A 20,593-nucleotide genomic window follows, 5' to 3' on the forward strand; every position below is an offset into this window, starting at 1 on the left:
AGTAACAAATAAAATCAGTTCAATAAATAAATTTAAAAAATATTTAATTACGATTATACATTATCTTTACCCCTCAAACATAATGGAATGAAGCAAATTACATAAATGTTGTTTACTACAGTAGTGGACAAAATTAGTTCCCCCACTACAGTGGTTGAGATCTAGCTCAACACAGCAAATTAAATATTAAAAAATTCATTAGCATTTTGGAAGTATGAATTGTAATATGCCTCTAGTACAGACTTCCATTTAAATCTGCATCACTGATTATTTTTTAATTGTGGAAGAACAGCTACAAAACAATTTGCAAAGAATCAGCGTATTATTTTCCTGAAGATTTTCAGTTTCAGTTCTGATGTTTCCTATTCCATCCTGGGCATGAGATACAACACTGTTGTTATTAAATATAGTAGTCTTTAAAATCTGGAGCCCTTGGGGACTGAGAGGCATGTGATTTTAGAGATTATCCAAGTAACACCTGAACTAGTTTTCATTTATAATAATTTATAATAATTAGAAGATAAGTAGTGGTTAAATTTAAAATTTAAAGTTTAAGAAACGCCAAGAGCTTGAGTTTCACCAAACTTTTCCTTTGAATTTATCTAAAGATTAGTAACAAGGCAATACACATGACCAGTGGAGTGACACCGATAGAATGCACATTGGAAATCACTGATCAGATGGAAGGTTTCAAGATAGTTCAAGAGCTTGTGGATGATGAATTTTTCCAGAACTTTGGAAATAGTAAAGGTAAGTGCAATAGGGCAATGACTGGATGGGAGGGATTTGCAATCCTTTTTAGGAACCAGCTGGATATGAGCAAATTTCCAAACAGAAGGAAAAACACCAATAGAATAAGAAAGTTTAAAGGCAACAAAGAGAAATGGAGTTTTCTCTATTTCTCCTTGTTGCCTTTAAACAATTTCAAAAACAAGGGGAGAAATGGAGCTTTGCAATCAAGATTCTTCAGATTTCTTCTAATATTTTTCTGTCGGTACAGCCTTTAAGTGGAGTGTATTAGGTACAGACATGAGGGTTTTTTTTTTTTTTTTACCAAGAACATTGACATATGAGTTAGAGGAAAAGTAGGATGCCAGTAAGTCTAATTTATCTTTTGCTGTGGATCCAACAAAAATTTTAATGGAGGTGGAAGCATAGATGTATAAGATGTTATGAACAATAGCTTTTGCAAGAGACCAGAATTCTTGACTATCATAAGAAGTAAGTTTTCTACTCTTAGCCTTGTTAAAACACAGTTTGGATTTATTAATAACAGGTTTACAATTGGTGTGAGTTTTAATAGGAAGAAACTAGAGCTAAACAATTGGATACAGGCTAATTGTAATATTCCATATCTTATCTTGAAAAAATTAGTTTAGAAAAAGGATGAGATTTTAGGGTAGAATATAGAATAAGGGATTTTGCCTTTTCAAGAATAATTCAGTATTAACCATATGGCACAAGGAAGCCCAAGGGTTTCCTTTGTCCACCAACAAAAAAAAAAAAATAAATAAATAATAATAATAAAATGAAGTAAAACAACACACCACCCACTTCACCCCCATTCTACACAGGTATCTAATTCAACTGCCCTTTGAATCTCCCCAACCTGTCAGCTTCACCACTAATGGCAGCAAATTATTCAAGTAATCAACAACTTGTTAGCTATAAATGACAACTTCCTGCAATCCACCCTAAACCTCTTCTCTTGTACAAGGAGTGATCATTTAATTTGAGGACTGGTGCAAGATCTTATCTCCCTTGAACTTTACACTTTTGCCACCACTGTACCCACACATTAAATGTTTCTTGCAAGGCATTTTTCGGAAGACTGTGAAGTGCTTCTGTTGTGGCTCAGCAAGCATCATTGTCAGACATGAAATGCTTGCCTTTCAGAGCTTTGTTTAGACGTGGAAACAGGAAGAAATCACATGGGGCCTAGTCTGGTGAATAAGGGGGATGTGACAGAATCTTGCCACCTATGGCAGTGATCAGCTGCCCAATATTAGCCATATGGGGCCTAGCACTGTCTTGATGGAGAAACCACTTCGCACTGGAAAGTTCTCGACATTCCTCATGAACGGCACGGCGAAGTTTGACTCAGAATCTCAGAGTATGCTTCCTTATTCATAATTGTTCCACAAGGCATAAAACGAGTAACAAGAATACTTTTTATTTCAAAAAACACAAGAACCATTTGTTTATTAGTTGAACGAGAAGCTCGAAATTTCTTAGCTCTTGGTGAATCAGACTCGACCACTCACTCAACTGTTGTTTTGTCTCTGGATCACAGTAAAAAATCCAAGTTTTATCACAAGTCACAATTCAATTTAAGTAGTTTTGACCCTGTGTTTAAAAACATTCATGTTTTTAAACACAGGTTCAAAACTTCAATCATTTCTTTGCCCAAGTCTACTCTGGTGTTTTTGTTCTGGAGTCAAATTGCGTCGAATCCAGTAGGCACAGATTCGCAACATTTTCAGGTGATATTTCACAATATTGTGAGTACTACTGTATGAAATGGATATTCTAACAGGTAATTCATGAAGTGTAATTTGCTTGTCTTCATCCAAGATTTCCTGGGCTTTTTTGATTTGCTCAAGAGTTGTTGATGAGGAAGGCTGACCAGGTCTTGGGTCATCTGCAACAGACTGGCAGCCTTCACTGAATTGCTTGTACCGTTTAAATATGGCCAACTTATCAAGACACTCAGTACCATTTGCTTCATTCATCTCTTTAACTGTTTCCAATGCATTTAAGCCCCATCTGACACAATAATGAATCACACATCGCTGTTCAATCTGTAGTATGTCCAACATGATACTTGCTTCAAAATGATTGTAATAGGAGGCTAAAAAAATTAAAAAAAACTCTTCAGGCAACACTAGCTCAACAAGTACTGGCATGAGCACACAGTCTGCTCAGTAGCGATCATTTCTAGCAGCAGTTATAAAAAGTTTGTGCGGCAAACATAAAATCTTGCATCAGTCTACGAATTAAATGTTCACTCCCCCATAATTTGAATTTATGGCTGCTAGTTCTGGAGCAATTTATAATAGTGAAAATCATTCACAGCCATGTATGCCCCAATCAGGTCTCTTCTAAGGCGACTAGTTAACCAAACTCTGCAGCCCACATATTCAGTCTGCTCACAGGAACAGCCAATCTGTGAACTCTTTCATGAAGCCTGATAAATTTCTTCAGGTGTGGCTCCATACGGTATTCCAAGTGTAGTATTATAATCCTTCATTATATTGGGATTATGATATCCCCATCTCTACAATGAACTGTACAATAAATCATCAACAGGACACAGTGGATCTCTCTTGCTGCCAGTCTATGCTGCTTGGAGAATGTCACCCACATTGTGACTTCCAAATCCCTTTCTTCTACTTTTTTAATTTAACACCTTGGGCGCCTCCACAGCCAGGTGGGCAGGAGCAGCAAGCAGTGCATAGCACACTCTTCTTGATTAGACTGGGGTTTGAGCCTGTGACCACCAAATACGGAGGATGCAGAAAGGTCAGGGAATGACCATCGCATATCCCTGAAGCAATATGGCCTTAGATGCTAATGCTCCTAAAAACCAAATAACAAACAAGCAATTCAACACCACCAAGTGTAAGACTGAATTTTTCCGCATTAAAACGTAGCTGCCAATTTTGAATTCCAAGTCATCCTGAAGAAGCACTGCTTGGACTGGTTATTAACTACTCTATTGATCTTGGCATCATCTGCAAATTTTGCCAACAGGCCCTGTATCATCTCTTCATTAATATCATTTAACAAAATCAAAAACAATGATCCCAGTACCATGGGGGAAGGCCCGCACACGCTTGCTGGTTGTGTTAATTAGTGCTCTTCAAAGTGTTTTTTAAAGTGGTGCCAATTTATCATTTTGGATTAAATTCAAGTCGAAGCGGATCTGTTTGGTTTGGTGAGTCGACTGATGTTTATTTTATGCAAACTTCTAAGGCATTCTCTGGATATGAATGATATTAAATCTTCACACTTGTCATTCTTTCATTCACGGCTCATTCATAATGGCTATGCCCTACAGGTCCAGCCATTGTTTTTAACTATCATCCTTTGCCTTAATTAATTTCACGTTAGTTGAAACTGATTTTATAGTGAAATTGTTTTGATTACTGTGATTTTGAGGGACATTTTGTTTTTATGTGAATAATTCATCTTGTCTTTTCCGGCCACTGCTTCTTCCCCGGTAGGAACAAAGGGATTCGTTTGAATAACAAGTCACATGACCTCCGGGAAGATCAGCTGCTGGTCCTTCTGAAGCCAGCAACTCATCCTGATGGTGGCTGCAAATTCCAGGACCCAGCTTGAGACCTTGGAAAACCATGCACTCCAAATCCTCCAGGACTGGGCATAAACACGCTGCTTGACCATATCACCATCAAAAACAAACTCTCTGCTTCTTAAAGGAACTCTCTGTATTACAAGACCACCACAGATTAAAATTGGAAACAAGACCACAAAGTTGTCAGAGCAACTGAAACATCTTGGCATAATATTAGGAAAAAAAACTCTCCTTCCAAGCTCATTTCAAATACATCAGAACCAAAGTAAGAAACTATACTACCATGGTTGCTAGGATATCCCGTCAGGACTGGGGTCTCAAGCAAGCAAACCCTCTCGTTGTACAAGGCTATCTTCATCCCTGTGATTACATATGCAGGCAGAATTGGTTTGGCAAGGCTACGACTGCAGTAAACAGACGAATCCTGGATTCCACTCAACGCACAGTCCTGCTCTCCATCTCTCATGCCTGCTGCGTGAGTACTCACACCCTCCAGGTCCTGGTGGCCCCCCCTCAACCTGGAGATGGTGAGAACTGGAATGTTGTATCATCTTTCTAAGGGCGTGTCTCAGACCTGCTTGGAATTCGAGCTGAATCTTACCAACAACCAAAAATTTGAGAAGAGACTTCAAGCACACATGCAGCAAGTGTGGCAGGACCGCTGGACAAATTCAACCAAGGGGGAAATCACCACTAGGAGGTTCATCCCAGATGTAAGCGGAGTCTATCCAAAATCCCAATATCTCTAGGCCTGTAAGCCACGTTTTTGCTTACTGGCCATGGTTCAATAAAGACAAAACTAACAACCTTTGGCCTAGAAGAGGACCCAACATGCTCCTGTGGAGGAAATGAGGACTGGGATCACCTCATGCACGAGTGCCCCCTCTACAATGACCTCCGCTGCCAGCTTATCACAAAGCTGACTTATATACCAAAAGGCAAAGAAAACCACCTACTGGATACTAAGGAAGAGTATCAAGTTCTCACCACTACGCACAGCAGCTTTTCTTGAGGAGAAGACAACTAATCGCAGCAACGTGATAACCCTCTACAAAATGAACACAGAGACCCTGATGGTACTGGAACAAGGCAGCTAAACTTGACCAGCATTACCATCATTGGTGTGAACTACCATACATTCTCCAAAGATGTCACCCACCAAAGATAACTACCAAGTAACTACCTTTGAATAGAGACAACCCACAAATTAAGACAATCTCCTAGATAAAGACACAACGCCACTGGCGTGCCATTAGATGTCAACTGCTTTTCTTGGCCAACTAGCATTCCAAACCGGGTACCCTAACTTGGTTCAACTTTAATCCCCCCTCCCCTGGTAGGGAGAGGGAGGGGATTGGTTTCTGTCTCCTCCCAATCCCTGTCACCCCCTTTTTTCTCCTGGTGGGGCCAGTCCCCACTGACCTTTCTGGGGTTGCCTTCCCTATCATCCCCACATTTCTATCTGTCCCCCACTTCCTCAGTCTTCACCCTTACTCTAACTAAATATGCATACTTTATATTTTTTATTATTACTATTTTTTAATTATTATTATTTTTTTATTTTTATTACTATTATTATTTTTTTTTTTATTTATTTATTATTTTTTTTTTATATATTTACTATTTTTTTTAGGCCCTTACCACTGCATTCTTAGGAAATTAGGTGGCAGGGCCTGCCAGAGTACTTACTTCTAATGCGATCCCTCTATGCCTGACCTGCCTCTTCGGAGATAAGTGTGGGCAATGGGGGGGGGGTCCCCACTAGGGGCCCAATGGATAAAAGATCAGAGGAACAACACAACATAAACATGTACCTTACACTTTTTAAAATCTCTGGCCTTCACAGTGTTCTGCGTTTCACAAACAAAGCACACAACACGGAGATGGGGGAACCCCCTGGGGCCGTTAGACAATGAACACTTTACACTTTGAAGCCAGCAACTAAAGTTAGAACTTTTAAATGTTCCAAAATAAATAAACATCCACTTATTTATTTTGCAACATTTATTTATTAAGATGTCATTAGTAATTAATACTGATTGTTTGAGTTAATTAATATGTGGTTATTAATTTTGGAACATACTATTTGCATACTAGCTTTTGAAGGGGACTTTCTTTTACAGTGCATTGATAAATATGACTACTGACCCTCGGGTGACATTCACAGTTCTCTGTCGCCCAAGAATACATTATACAAATTTCTTCCCATCTCTTTCAGCACCCCCTACTGACAAAAGTTGGAACTCTCCTTTTCTGTTAATTATTTAAATTCTTCAGTAGACTTTTCTGGAGATTTGACCCAGATTCAGTAGAATCATTCATTCCCTGAACCTAAAAATTTCATCCAGACACAGTAAGATGGTTGAAAATAATGAAAATGCTGAAAGTTCACAGGATGAGTTTAGCCCATCTAAGAGAGAGAGATGAATCAGAGACTTCTAATTCTTTACTTCTTAGAGTACCTGGCAAATCCTCCTAAAAAAAAGTAGTCCAAGAGGAGGTCCTCTGCGCTCCTCTTCCCACATAGACAAATAATAACTGTATATCACCTTCCACAGAGCATAATCACTCAGCTTCCACCTTGGACCAAAACATCTCTACACCAATAGCTGTCTCCATCCTTGAATCGATGGCAAACTCCACCTCAACTGCAACTCCAGACACTCCTGTGGCTGCTGTTCCTGAGATGTGAGTCTCCTCAGGTGCTCACTAGACTCCATCAGCTCCATCACCTCAACCTGTCCCAGCAGGCCCCTTGGCAACACAACTGCCATCTTCTCTGGACCAAATGGTCTCATCTGGGATCCCACCATCCAGTATTCTCACCATTCCTGCATCACCTGCTTTGGCCACCCCCTTTAAAAAGAGAGACACCATCTCCCTCCATCAGATCATCTCAATCTTGCACAGGAATTTGGTGGCACTCCTCAACCAAGCCTCCAAAAGATTCACCAGAGCCACTGGAAACTATGTCCAGAAGCTTTGGACAAGTCTAGAAACAATCACAACAGCTCTTCTAATTGAGAATGAGAAGCTAAAAGCTGTTAACGAAGACATCAAGACAAGATCTACAATACTGGAAAAGTCCTTAGACATCTGCGCTAAGCTTCCCCAGTCTTCACCTGATCAGGAACTGGGCCTAACCAGAGAACCTAAATCATCTTCAGTACCCACCTATGCCAGCGCTGTACTTAAGAACCTTCCAACCTCCATCCAAAAGCAGTCACCACAGACCAGTCAACAGAACACCAAGCATATAAGAAAGAGAACCCTGATAAAACAGCCAAATCTGATGGTCATCAGACCCATTAACTCCAAAGAATCACATAAAAAAAAAAAAAAAAAAAAAAAGTAAACTGCAGCCATTATCAACCCACTGCAGAATGGAAGCCTCCTCAACAATTTGTGTTAAGGGAAATGGACCATAATCTGCCACGCTGGTCCAGTGCAGGTTGGCAGATCAACTGTATTTAGCAGTTAGGGGCTTGAACCCCGGTCTACTCAAGGAGCGTGTATAATGACAGAGTTTAAAGATGATCTCAAAACTACGAAAATAAAAGCAATAAGAAAAACTAGAAATACAGGCATAGTGATCGAAATGGAAACTAAAAAAGAAGCTAACAAAATTATGACCAATGCAAAAATAACGATGATGGGTTTAAAGGCAGAGGCGCCAAAAAAGCTGGGTCCGTCTATCCTCATTTTTGACCTCAGTGACAATCTGACCCCACAGAAACTCACTGAGGAACTATACTGTAAGAACTTGCAGGAGTACTTCTCAGACTTAGAGGCAGATGCCATAATCACACCTAAATACTTGAAAAAAGTCAAAGGAGGAGGAGGCTAAAACTGGATTGTTCAACTCAACCCAATTGCCTGGAAACAATCAAGCAAGGGTATACATAAACTGGGGCAGCCACCACCTTTGCAAACACATGGCTGTGACTAAATGCTACAAGTGTTGCAGGTTTGGACATACCTCACACACTTGTACCCAGACAGTGCAAACATGCAGCCACAAATTTAACAGCTGTCCTAACAAAACCAAGGATGCTGTAAACTGTACAAGTTTCAAAATGGACTCAGTGCATTCCATCACGGACAGAAAATGTCCAACATATATAAAAGCCAAGGGTCAGCACCAACAACGGATCGATTATGGGGAGACACCTTAAAAAATTTAACTTTGAAGAGGTAAAAGTAATGCAAATTAAAGAACAATGGGCCTGGGCTGTGGTCAGCCAAATCAGGATTCAGGCAGATGAGGATAACACGGATGTAATTATTCTGCAAGAGCCGTATGCCCATAAGAACCAGGTCAGAGGCTATCCCTTCACCTACAAAGTCATCCAGGTGGAAACCCCCTGGGCAGCAATAGTTGTAAGAAACCCCGACATCACAGTCACGAAGATAACCCAAATTTGCATAGCCTGGGTCGTACGTGCCCACATTATTACAGCACTTGGAAGCTTTTACGTCATCGCCATCCAAGTGAAGATATTATCGGGGCTATAAGATACCTTCAAAGTGTACTTAAACACTCTCTCAGGAGGGAGAATTATCATTTGGGCAGATGTAAACTGCAAGGTCCCCGGCGTGGTACAGCACAACACCAGACCGGCAAGGAGCAACAAACGGCCAGACTGGAGAACAACCTGGGTAACTCCCCCTTCGGAATCCTCCATCAGCCAAACCTCCCCACTTTCAGCAACACCCTTTGGGAAGCCCCAAAGCAGCTAGCTATATCTCCAACTGGAAGGTCCAAGATGATTGGACGACCACAGACCCATTACATTCAGGATCACAAAAAAATCACAATAGGCAACCCATTTCTAGAGTAATTGAATAGAAAAAACAGAGATGTTCAGGGGGTGCCCTGCTGGAAGTGGTAGGACCATAGCAGCAGCAGAATCTCAAGCAAACTCAAAATCCAACCCTTCTTCAAAAAGAGATCACCACCCTATTAACACAAGTCTGAAATGCCACGATTAAAAGGGGAAAAAAAAAAAAAAAAAAAAAACTTTGTGGGGGGGGGGACAAGGAGCTTCAAACAATGAGAACGGAGGTACAAGCCAAGCGGAAAGTGTATCAAAGGGCAAGAAGATCCTGGCCTGATCTTCGAAGAACTTAAACAAGTATATTGAACAGCAAGAAACGCGTACACGGAAAGAATAAAGAAATCAATGCATCAATCCTGGGAGTGACTTGTCTCTTACTCGGGCAATTCTGACCACTGGGGGTGGCATACAAAACCACCACAAACAAACTCCCCAGGGGGAGAAGTGAACACCACTACGGAAACCTAACCACCGCCTGGAGGGACTCGGTCTCAAAATACCTTAAACGTTTTTCATCCGCACTTAATCCAACAACTGAGCAGCATGAGATCTGCAGAGAAAATGAAAGCTATTGGATGGACATGTTTAACCGCAGTTCACACAGGAAGAACTCCAAGCCACGGCAGCTCTTATCAAGGGGAAAAAATGCCTGGGGGCCACCGACTTGTTCGAGCCAGAGATTGTGAAAAAGGTTGTGGAGCTTGACCCAGAGCTGTTGCTGCACCTATTCAATCTCTGCCTGCACACTGGCACCTTCCTGGATGACTGGAAGGTTGCAAATGTGAAACTCCCCCAAACTAGCAGTTTCCCTGAACCTTTAATGTATCCTCAATAATACTGGCAAAAACCCTTGCACCACCTTTATTTAAATGTATCCCATCTCTACAAAACAGATTCCTTCTACCTACAAGTGCGGGCCAAGCTGATAGAAATTTCCCCTCAAAAGCCTTCCAGAGTCCAAGTCTTGAGTTAATCCACAGCACATAATCCCTCCTATCGTGCCTGGGCAGAATTGCAGACACAGACATTATGACCTAACTTGCGGAATTTCTTTAGTATGGTCCTATATTTGTCTAACAAATCGCCAGATTACGTATGCTTAATATCATTACTCTCCACATGAATAATATTCTCTTTACCCCCATTAAAATCTGTTGGCAGCATCATTAATAGTTGCTCCTAGCAGACATACCCTGGTCCACCTATCCTTATTACAAAAATTATTTCCCGTTTCTCTGACAACAGAGTCCCCTAATAAAACTGAGTCCTTTCGAACCAGAGTAGTTTGCACTGGTTATTCTGTTCTGGGGCCCAAGAGCAGAAGTTTATTGAGAAGAAGTGATACTTCTTGAATAAATCTAAGTAGAGAGGAGATATAGAGGTTTAGCTAAGTGTTTTTAGGCAGAGCCAGGGATTCTTAATTTTAGGAACAGAGTAGCCACTGTAAAAGTGCTAAGTGGCTTTTCTTAATATACATCTGTGAAAAATAAAAGTGAGAGAGAGTCCAGGATATCCATACTAGAGCAGGACTGTCCTTGGCAAGGTCAAGCAGTGCCTGTAAACTGGCAACCACATTTTCTCAGAACATGTATATTTGGAGGAAGTTCTAGGATGTAATTATTCAGAAATTAATCACTCTGAAATAATATTAAATGTTTCAAGCATTTCATCCAGCAGTGGTGGTGGTGCTGGATGAAAATTAATCAAAAATGGTGATGAATTATCCGAAAGATGCCAAGCTTTCTCTTTAATTTTTCAAAAATGTTTACGGTTTTTTGAATTCTTATTACTTATAAATAAGAATTTTTAATTATAAATTAATTTTTATTATTAAAAAAAATTAATTTTTATAAATTTTTATTAAAAAAATAAAAATCTGCCAAAACTTACAAAAAATGTTTTAAACAAAATAGAAACATGACTCTTACCCTTTCCATTGTCCAGTTTAAAAGAAAGTTAAGTGTGCAACATTTCGAACACATGCAACTTATTTCTGCTTATTACATATATAAATATTTAAAAAAATTAAATATACTTCAGTGTGTGTAATTTGAAACTATATATCTTGCTTTCTGAAGAAGGGTAGCCATCTGGAAAGCATATCAGGTTTTGCATAATCATCTTTACTCTGTGAAAAATAATAAATCTTTAAAAAAACTACTAACCCGAAACTTTAAACAAACAGTGTCAGCACGTGTCCTGTATCATGGCACCACCAGTAGTGGAGCTTGGGGATTAATTTAACCCAAAACGGGAAAACTTACTCGGGCCAAACACTGGAAGGATTAACAGATTGAAAGCTCTTTTTTGATTCAGTGGGTGGTGGTGGTGGTGGTGCATGGCTGTTCTCAGTTGGTGGAGTGATTTGCCTGGTTAATTCCGATAACGAACGAGACTATTTTATTTTATTTATTTTTTGTGGCCTCCACAAAATGTTACCACCATGTCGCGGCGAGGAGGCTTGAGTATCCCAATGACCAGAGAGCTATGCTGGCAGTAGCTAGACTACCGGTAGGGCCACCCTAAACAGACAGGTCAAAGGGTAGGGATCAGACAAAGAGTAACATATTGGTCCTCAAGGTTGGGGGTTGTGCAGTTCCATCCCCGTGAGCAACACCCCAAATTCATAAGCTTTATTTACCAAACTCCTAGCATTGGTGTACATGCAAGTATACATGCGTCTGTTCCTATTCTTAGCTACCCAAAAAAGAACTAGATAAGAATGTAAAAAAGGACCACGTAGTTATTTTGGGAGTTTATAATGCTCGGGTAGGGAATAGGCCAATAAAAAATATTATGGGATGTTATGGAGAAAATAAAGTAAATGAAGATAGAAATAGATTAAGAGATTTTGCAACATTTAATAATTTATAGATAACAAATACATTTTTTAGAAAATGTGATCTAAATAAATATACATGGTCAGCAAGAGATACACAATCAATAATAGACTATGTAATAATAAATCAAAAATTAGCAAAAATTGTTGAGATACTAGGGTGTTTAGAGGATATGATATTAATTCAGATCATTGTTTAGTGGCTTCAAAAATAGAGTTAGGGGCTAAATGGAAGAATAGAGAAAAACTATTAAACAGGGAAAGGAGGAGTTGGGTTTTAAAGTATATCTACTTCAAGAAGAAAGTATACAAAATTTATATGAAAAAAGGATTAAAGACGAAATAAGTAAAACACCGGAGAGAGAACAAATAGAAGAAGAATGGAATAATATACGAAATATAATTCAAAAAGATAGCAAAAGAGACACTAGGACAATTCAGGAAAAACTATAAGGGGGAGGGGGGGGTAAAGATGTGGAATGAAGAAATAGCTAAAGCAGTACAAGATAAGCAAGATAAATATCTTAAATATATACAAAACAGGACAAGGGAGAATGAAGAAATATATAAACAAGAGCGCAATAAAACTAAAGATATAATAAGGAAGGCTAAAGCAGAGTCATGGGATAGATTTATAAGCACAATAGAACATGATGTTCACGGAAGACAAAATTTGGCCTATAAAATGATGAAACACTTGAATAGCACAGAGAAAGACACTTCAAGAATAAATATAATAAAGGAAACAATGGAAAAAACATTATGAAGAATTGTGGAAAGACCCAGCATATCAAACAGAAGAGATACAGTTAGACCCAGTTAGTGACATAGATCCGATAACGAAGGAAGAATTGGAAAAGGCATTGAAAGCTACAAAAAATAGGAAAGAAGTAGGAATGGATGGTATAAATGCAGAACTGATCAAGTATGGAGGAAGTTTTTTTAAAAGACAGGATACTAAATTTATTTAATAAATGTTGGGAACAATATAAAATACCAGAAGAATGGAAGATAGCAAAAATTATTTCAATATTTAAAAAAGGAAATAGAAATGATACAAAGAATTATAGAGGGATTAGCATACTAAATATATATAAAATGTATAGCAAAATAATAAATAATAGAATTAAAATTATCAATGATGAAATATTAATAGAAGAACAGGCAGGATTCAGAAAAGGAAGATCATGTACAGATAATATATTTATATTAAAACAAATAATAGAAAAATGAAGAGTTTAATTTAGAAACGCATTTAGCATTTATAGATTATGAAAAAGCATTTGATCGAGTAAACAGACGAAAACTATGGGACATACTGAGTAATAAAGGATACCCAAAGCATCTTACAAAAATAATATAGAGTTTATATCAAGAAACAAAAATAGTAATAGATACAGGTAATAAATTAACAGAATAAAGTATAATAAATTAAGGAGTTAGACAGGCACGTAGCTTGTCACCAACGTTGTTTAACATATATATCGAGGATATGATATGTAAATGGAAAGAGGAAATTAATACAGGTATATATCTAAATACAAAGAACAGGATTAATACACTGTTATTTGCAGATGATCAAGTAATTATTCAAGATGGTGAAGATAATTTACAAAGAGCAGTATTTAAATTAAACCAAATAACAGAAAGTTAAAATATCAACGAAATTGAAAACTAGAACAATGGCTTTTAAGGGGAAAAATACGGTGAGAACAAAAATAGTTATAGACAATAAAATATTAGAACAAGTAAAACATTTTAAATATCTAGGATGTGATATAACATATGTCAAAGAAGATATGAACCAGAAATTGGTGAAATTTCAAAATATATCTGGAACAATAAAAAGAACTCTGGCTAAGAAAACAAGGAAAGAAACACAATTGAAGTTTTACAAAGTAATAGCAATACCAACACTTTTTTATGGTTCTGAAACATGGATACCAAAACAAAGAGACATTAATAGAATACAAACTGCAGAAATGAAATTTTTAAGATATGTTAAAGGATGTACAAAATCAGATAAAATACCAAAAGTAAATATTAGAAAGGAATTAAAGATTTACTCAATTAATGAAAAAATTATAGAATATAGACAAAGATGGAAAGAACACGTAGAAAGAATGGAAGATAATAGATTCCCTAAATTAGCTTACACATAGAGCAAAAGGAAAAAGAGACAGAGAAAGATCAAAGAAAAGATGGGCAGACCTCTTTGAGATCGGAACAGGCAGATCACCTAATCGATGAAGGAGGATAAGATAAGAATATATTTTTTATGGCTGGTTCAGCATAAGCCATAGGCTTCCTTGCACCATGTGGCCACTGCTAATACTAATCCTCCACAAATAAAAAGCCAAATAGTTGCAAAGACAGTGGCAGGTAACCGAACACGTCGCATACAACTTCTGTACAAAAACCATAAAAATCACTTCAGAAGTTATTGCAGTAAGAGGAACTATATTTAGGAAGGTGGAAAAAATTTCAGATTTTTAATCACTGATTAATATACTGTTTTCAATGGTCACCTGTCAGTTTACCCACGACCTGCTACCAGGTTTGATTTCTCTTCTTTCCCTTGTTTTACTACAAAAATAGCGTTCTGTTACTGAAAACAATAAAACTCAAACTACCTTACATTATACAGAGAAATCCCATTTATTAATTTAAAAAAAAAAAAAAAAATCACACAAAATAACTGAGAAAATTGGGAAGTTAAAAAGCATATTTCAAACAAAGAACACCAATAGGTTCACCTGGAAAAATAAGACCAATCTACACAGCAAAACATACCAAACTACATAAAGTGGCTTGCCAGTGTTTCCCCTGCTGATCTGGATTCCATCCACAGCATAGTCTGCAAGAGCATTTTAAAGCTGTACTTTCAAAATGTTCTCTGTAGCATCTAAGCCAGTATGATACACTGACATCTGCCACTACTTTTCAGAAGTCTGGGTCTGATTACCATCAATGATTGGAGAAATTTCTAATGACCTCCTTAATCAAGGCTGTGGATAGTTAATTTCAGGCAGAGAGAGCAAGGTTTTCGGCATGTGCAACATGCAAATCGACCCACATCTATAGAGACAAAAAAGGCTCAAAATGTAAGCAATGTAATATCTCACTATGATGCCCATCACGACTCATACTATCTGAAAGAAGTGATTGGAGCGAAGATATTGGAGCTTTGCACTGGTGACCAAATGTGGATTCTGACACTTTGAACCGACATTAAATAAAGGGGGGATATTGCAACAGGTGATGAGTCATCTATACCTAATACTGTGTATATATTTCTGTGCAACCAGTTTCCAAGGATCACCCTATAATCCATTGATGACGTCTGTATTGCAGAATCTCAGCACAGCCAGTCGTGAGTGTGGTGTATGTGCATGTAGTATCAATATGGGCAAATGATGCAAGAAAGCAAACTTATACAGCATATCAGTCAAAAAAAAAAAAAAAACACCTCTTAACATCACCTGTCCATCCAATCGTCTCTAATAATTTGTCTAGTTCTTTCAACTGCACATTCGCAAAAACACCAGATGGAAGGTTGGTTCAACAATCAACCAGTTGCCTGAAAGCAAATTTGTCCTGCAACCACGTTTCCTTAATTTAAATTTATGTACCCTTGTGTGTTTTATCTAAGCAAGTGAAGGAAGATGCCATCAGCATTTACCTTACTTAATACATTCATTGCCTTAAACACCACAATTAAATTTCCTTGCAGGTGGCTGGTTTCTAGATGATGTAATTTGAAAAACTGAAATTATTCTTTTGTTTCCCTAATTAATCTTGGATTTCTTCTCTACATGTTCCAACAGATCCACTTCCTTCCTAAAATGAGTAATCCAGGCCTCTAACTTTCATGGATAAGATGATGGGATAATCATCTTATCCATGTTGGGAGGGATAAGGAGAACTGGGATACACTTAAATAGATTGGGCACAAGAATATATGCTGATGCTATTGAGGCAGTGTTAGGTGGGTTGGGAAAATTCTATTTTGGAGACAGAGATACAGACTAATAATTTAATGACACCTGAAAATTGACGTGATTCTTGCACTATTTATATTGAGACAGGCAGCAGTCTGTAAAACAAGTTATGGAGGATTATACACCCTTCTGGGAGTACTCGTGGAATCATCAAATATATGGCTATGTTAGGGTTAATAAGGGTGCACATGTACACACACACAAATAAATCTGATGAATTTGCAGTACTGGCTAAAAATTCAAAGAAAAGCAGCAAAGAATTATTTGCTTGTGACAACTGCAGAAGGAAAGGGATAAACAACATTTGTCTACTTGATATGAATGGTATAACTTTCAATGATCTACAATCCTGTTCAGGATTGTGGATCATCAAAACAATCTGTATTTTGCATCTACACTCACACACAAAGAAGTTTTAGGAATGGGAATACCAGAAGTATACCAAGTTACAAATGGGAACTAAATGATTTTGTGATAACTGAAAAGAAAGTGGAACTGAAATTGTTGAAGAAAAATGTAAATAAGGCACTTTGAGACTAAAAGAGTCTTTCCAATTATATTAAAAGCAGCAGCAAGAGAGGTAAGTAAACCTTTGGCGATAATTACAGTTAAGACTTACGTAACTTTGGACTTGCACAAATTTTTTTTCACTAAATTTTTTTTAAGGATTGTAAAATTTGAAACAGTAAAAAACAAAAATAAATAAATAAATAAGCAATCAATAATGACAAACATGGCACGCGCAAATTGCACAAGTGAGATACAGAGTAACAAGCTTAAAAAATAGGAATGAAGAGAAGATTCTGAAAATTTATTTATGTTTTTTTATATGACTGAAGATTTTCACAGATACACATTTCACCACAACAACGTAAAAACCCACAGAATTCCAGGCTATGGTATTATCGCAAATGTAATAAGATAGAGTTTACTACCCGTTTATAATGAATTGCACTAACAACAGAAAAGCCCAATAAACAGGAATCTGCAAATTGTCTTTATTGTTTTATGATAGCAACCTCCAGAAATGTGCTTTAGTAAAATGTGAGTATTATTGTTTTATGATAGCAACCTCCAGAAATGTGAGTACGTGAGCTTGCGTGAGGTGATAATAGTGTGTCAGTGGAATTTAGATGACTTGCCATAACCCTGTGAAGTTCTTTATACAGAAAATTTCATTCACTATTATTGGTGCCGACTAAGAGAATAAGTGATAGCGGTACTAGTAAATTTACCAAGAAAGGGAAAGCAATCGATTTGGATCAGAAAATTAAAATAATAAGGGTGTATGAAAAATTTTAAACTGCTTCCCCTCTTCTCCCCACTGCCATTTTGAAGGGGGGTACAAGTCTAAATTTTAACCAAATAGTCAAACATTAACAAGTAGCACGTGTAATTTAGATTTGTCAGTGTCAACAGTGAACACAATAATAAAGGACAAAGACAGAATAACAGAAGCAGAGAAGGGATCGGCACCAATGAACTCGACTACAATAAACAAGGCTATGAAATACACATCAGTTTTTACAGTACAATAACGCATTTTTTCTTCCCTTATGTGCCACTCTGGCTACTTCACCGCTGTCCCAGATAAAGTTTTTAATTGAACTAATTAAAAATATATAACTATTTTTCTCCATTCTTCTGAGGATATTGTTATTTTTGTAATTTTGGCATATCAGGGATAGAGTAGCAATATTTTATTAGTTATTCCCGTTATGTGAAATTTGACTTACGTAAGAAGTCCTGGAACATATCCTTTACATATGTAGGGGATTTACTGTATATGAGCATCAGGATTCAGGGGGAAGTCTCAACAGCTTAGAGATGTACAAATGTTGCTGCTATTGAACAGAGGGGAAAGTGAGTAATTACACACCTGTAAGCTTGACTTCTGTTCCAGGGAAATTAATGGAGTCACTGACTGAAGAAGTAATGCAGAACCATCTAGATGGAAATCCATTTATACTGGCTCCACGTTAAGAAGGATGTAGAACTGCTGGAATGGGTGCAGAGAAATGGAATGATGGCTGCAGGATAAATGTGTGGAAATTTGTTTTCAGCCAGAAGGTGGTTGATTGTTGAAAGAAACTTCCATCTGGTACTGTTAGTTGTCTGATGGCACCGGGGGTTTCCCCCATCTCCATCTGGTACTGTGGAAGTGGGTAATTTGAACAAATTTATGAAATGATTATACAACTTGTTAGAGGAGATATACAGAAAAGGTGGGTAGCTTTTTGGCACCATTTTTCATAATAATACTAACAATCGCACACTTTGTGGATTTTCTGTGGCTCAAATCAAAACGAGCTTCTTCAGATATTATCAATTACAAAATCTCGCTCTTCAATATACCTCTTCAAGTTGGTGCAATAGAGCAACTGTTTTCAAAATACATTTTCAAAATTTGAATATGTTGGATTGTCCACCTTTCCATGGCAGAAATTTCACTTTTCAACTTCTAACTGGGGTTTAAAAAAAAAAAAATATTCATTAGCTCAGGAAATATAAAATTGCACAAAACATCACTCTACTAATTTTGGTAGACTGTACACTTCAAGAGGATAATTTTTCTATCCAAAATGGAAAATATAAAACTTAAAATAACTTTTTTTCACGACATTTAAAAGCCTAAAAAAAAAAAAAAAAAAAAACCCTGCTCAATTACAAATATTCAATTACAGTCAAACGCAAGCAACACAAGAAATATTTGATTTAATTAATCTAGACAATGAGGAGCACAAAATTACCTCTTTCCTTGGTCTCCCACGTCCTCTTTTCACAGATTTTCCAGGACTACTTGTAGTCTATAATGATAATATTAATAATAATAATAATAATAATTTAAAAAATTAATTGCAATTCACTGAGTACTACTTAAAGTGTAACTAATATTCGGAAGCAGGACTGAAAATATTCGAGATTTATCTAGGAAATAAAACACATTTTAAACAATTAGCTGATTATGGGTACTGCATTGCATTCAATATTCTTCCCTAAAATTAATGATACTTAACAAAAGTATTATTAACTTTGCAGTTGTGGTGGCACTCCTAAGTGTAGCAAAAACAGTGGCACAGCATATTACAAGTGCTATTTTCTTTTTACTGGAAAACATTTTGGATTTCTTTGAATTCTGCAGCTCACAATATTTTAAACTATGTAGTTAGCTTTCTGCAGAGTAGTGTCCATCTTGAGTGATATCTTGTGTTGTGTTTCATTTTCTCATCTTCATTTATGCAAGAAGAAGAAGAAGAAGAAGAAAAAAAAAAAAAAAAACTTATGAGCAACTATAAATATTACACTAAATTAACAGGCTATTTTGACACAGTTACTCATGAACTGGATTAAGGAAACAATTTCAACATAGTTTATTTGGATTTTTGCAAAGTATTTGACTCAGTCCCTCATGAGAGGTTAAGCTTCAACAGGTTGGGATTGCTGATAAGATTCTAAGATAGATTGCTAGGTGGCTGCAAGGCAGAAGGTTGTGACCCTCAAGGATCTTGAACTTAAAAACATGTTATTCAAAACTTCATAACAATGTTGTAAAATTATGGAATTTTTCTTGTATATGAATACAATGAAGAAGAAAGCTAATCAGATTGGATCCTTGTGCACCAGGTGTAGGAAATTCTTAGATATACCAGCTGATGTTGCAGACAAACTGAATAGGTACTTTGCATCGCTGAAAAGAGGATGTGCGAGTGAGGTTGAGTCATATGAAATTAGTGGTGTTGTATTACAGATGACTACAGTGAAACTTCTCCTAACGGACATCTCTCTACAACAGACATTTTCAAATTCCCCAACTCTGCTCTTTTGGTTTTAACGTGTTTTCAGCTTCTGTCTAGCGGACATTCTCTGTAACGGACGCGGACAGGCAATCTGCACTGTTTCATTTAGATTAGCACTTAATTTGATCTCCCTATAACGGACAGCGGGCGAGCTCACGGCCCTTTTTCTAGGAACGTTTCTTCCACGTATTGCCTCAATCGTGTGTTTATTTTATATTTCCGATTCCCTGAATTTTATCAAGGTTTACGTCACGGTTCTAAACCCTTTATCAAGAATTTTAAGGCATGTGTAAAACTTCTGATGAATTCAGTGTGCAGGGGGGGGGATTTGGTCGTCTTTTCAGTTTCAGTTTTGTTCAGTGTCGTGTGAAGTGCACAATGTCTTCTTGTAAACATTTAACTTTAAAAGATAAAGTCGAACTTATTAATGTGTATGATCGGCAAAAAAATAGTGTCCGCAATCTCGCTGCAAAATTCAAAATCGGGAAGACGCAGGTAAGCTGAAAAAAAAAAAATGAACTGCTCAAACAATTTTGGCAACACGTAAATGATCAGGTTCAAAAATCATTCCTGAAAACTGTTGGACTTCAAATTGACAATGTTACGTATGAGTGGTTTTGTCGCACACGTGCTAAAAAAATTCCCATTAATGGGCCTATTATTAGGGGAAAGGCTTTGGAGGTTGCGAAATCTATGGGAGTAAATGAGTTCAAAGCTTCTGTGGGATGGCTAGACAAGTTCAAAACTCGGCATAAAATTTCTTGGAAAACCGTAAGTGGTGAAGGTGGATCAGTTGATAC

At 37.3% G+C, this 20,593-nt stretch overlaps 1 long non-coding RNA gene across 1 annotated transcript in view; it reads right to left on the reverse strand.

Moving 5' to 3' along the window:
- Positions 1-20,593, reverse strand: part of LOC150090425 (uncharacterized) — a 96,193-nt gene that overhangs the window by 13,858 nt on the left and 61,742 nt on the right. The window contains exon 4 of the long non-coding RNA XR_016546707.1: positions 18,747-18,803. This is a non-coding gene — a long non-coding RNA (uncharacterized LOC150090425). The remainder of the gene's footprint in view (positions 1-18,746; positions 18,804-20,593) is intronic.

Source organism: Mastigoproctus giganteus, chromosome 2 (assembly GCF_048544385.1).
Source record: "Mastigoproctus giganteus isolate SK-2022 chromosome 2, ASM4854438v1, whole genome shotgun sequence".
In the NCBI taxonomy this organism is placed as follows: Eukaryota; Metazoa; Arthropoda; class Arachnida; order Uropygi; family Thelyphonidae; genus Mastigoproctus; species Mastigoproctus giganteus.